The sequence below is a fragment of the Ambystoma mexicanum genome, chromosome 1q (genome assembly GCF_040938575.1).
Source record: "Ambystoma mexicanum isolate Mex_15411 chromosome 1q, UKY_AmexF1_1, whole genome shotgun sequence".
Classification (NCBI taxonomy): Eukaryota; Metazoa; Chordata; class Amphibia; order Caudata; family Ambystomatidae; genus Ambystoma; species Ambystoma mexicanum.
This window is the reverse complement of record NC_090922.1, coordinates 348,327,497-348,329,610: the sequence shown is the minus strand read 5'-3', so window position 1 is coordinate 348,329,610 and position 2,114 is coordinate 348,327,497. Positions and strand designations below refer to the sequence as shown.

General features: G+C 51.6%; 1 pseudogene; it reads left to right on the top strand.

Annotated features, from left to right (window-relative positions):
* The first annotated feature begins 1,130 nt into the window (after positions 1 to 1,130).
* On the top strand, positions 1,131 to 1,249 carry LOC138564646 (5S ribosomal RNA; annotated as a pseudogene).
* The last annotated feature ends 865 nt before the right edge of the window (positions 1,250 to 2,114 follow it).

Below are 2,114 nucleotides of genomic sequence, written 5' to 3'. Positions count from 1 at the left end.
GGAAATAGTTCTTCTCTCAGCAAACGCAGCCATTTTTATAACGCGGTCTACACAGCACTGGGCCACAGTATAAAGGGAGAGTAAACGCGGGAACTAATGATTGCACTTGCGGTACATAATGGACTTGTATGAACCCCTTGGGAGAAAACCGAATATATAGCCAGAGGCTGCTATATATCTTAAAAAGGCAGTGTTTCATTTATAGCACCCCTTCAGTTATTAATCATGAAAAGATGCAATGTTGTGTTTGTGAGATGCTTTACATGTGGGATACAACCCATTGAAAGTGAAGAGTCCATGCTTCAATGTTAAACTTGGCTGTAGAGCATCCCCCTCAGCATGATTTCTTTTATACAGAAGAGGTTGTATGATGGTGGTGAATGTGTATCTATTCCTCCATAGCCTTAAATCATATCATTCCATTTGACCATGGATGGGGCAATTGCAATTTTTCTTTCCCCTCCTCGCAGTCTGCATAGGGTTCGAGTGCTAGTTGTGGTGCTCATGCAATAAAGGACCAGGTGCGAGCAGTCAACTGCAGTCTCTCCCTGCTTTCCTGCCTGCCTGCAGTCCTTCTACTGTGTTTGTGGACAAAAGCCCCAGTACTCACGCGGAGCGGTCACTCGGAGTTGGCTCTCTGAGGTGCGAGCAGTCACCTGGAGTCTCTCCCTGCTTTCCTGCCTGCCTGCAGTCCTTCTACTGTGTTTGTGGACAAAAGCCCCAGTACTCACGTGGAGCGGTCACGCGGAGTTGGCTCGCTGAGGTGCAAGCAGTCAACTGCAGTCTACTGAGGCTTGGAGGTAAGGAGGTATGGACCTACAAACGGACCCCTTGCTCCCGAGACCTGAAATCTCCATGGAAAATTTTGAACTTTCTCCTCCCCACCCCCAAGTGAAAAGTCCATCTGGCAGGGTACTAAGGAGCAAATATCTTTGCTAGAAAGCAGAAAGACTTTCGTAAAACTTACACAGCTAGAAAAAACCGTGGAAATAATGTCAGTTCTGGCATTATTACACCGAAAAAAGTGACATCCTCGCGCTCCCTGGCGTCCCCTACCCAAATGGCTTCCAGTCCACTGGAGGACGCGAGTCGCAAGGTCGCGAGTGCCCAGAACGCACTAAATGATATTTTCCTACGGCCACAACACACTGAATGCGCCTGATCTCGTCTGATCTCAGAATCTAAGCAGTGTTGGGCCTAGTTAGTACCTGGATGGGAGACCGCCTTGGAATACCAGGTGCTGTAGGCTAGAAAATAAAAAAAAAAATGATATTTTCCCTGGTGCTCTGGAGGGCGTAACGGGGGAAAAATCGGAGGATGACTCTACGAACATTTCCTTTGCATCATCACACTCTGCTTCTGAATCTCCACACTTTGAGCCCTCCGCCCCCAATTTGCACAGGTCCCCCCCCAGCCGTCTCCGAACATAACTGGAGGCCAATCTGTTTTGGACCTGCGGGGGGAGGGCCATTGTTCGGCATCGGATCCGTCGCCGGAGGTCGGGAGCCCGTCTCCTACTGCAATCTCTCCGCTGTCAGCTGCGCGTGCCCCGCAGGCCTCCGCCGCGGTGAGTGAGGTTGAGCCTAATGGAGTCAGAGGACCCTGCGAGGCCGATCTCAGCTTGCGGGCCGCCGCGCTGACTGCTGGTGTCTCCCGTGGCTCCGCTTCGCCTCTTTCTCCGTTGACGGGTCTTGGAGCCCCATCGGTGGGGGTGGTGGGTCCTCCAGCCCCGGCTGCGGGGGATCCGGGCCCGCTGAGCCACCAAGTGTCCACACAGGTGGAAGTTCATGCTTCTCAGTCACTGCCTGTGTCAACAGTCAGTGGTGTGGATGCGGAGCTTCTCTCTGCTGCCACCTCGTGGCCAAGCCAAACAGCAAGAAACTTTGCTGATTCTGCTTCTGTTGTCACTGGTTCTTGTGAAAATGGGTCTACGGACTTAGCTCTGGATCGACCAACTGCTGTAAATCCATCAAATGCTGTGGCCAGTGACGTCTTTGCCCAGAAGAGAGACATTGCAATGGCTCTAATGAAAAAAAGAGCACTATCAAGAAAGATTGGAAAGGAGCTGGGGGAGCCCTTGGATCACGGCACCCAACAACTCAAAAGGGCTACCT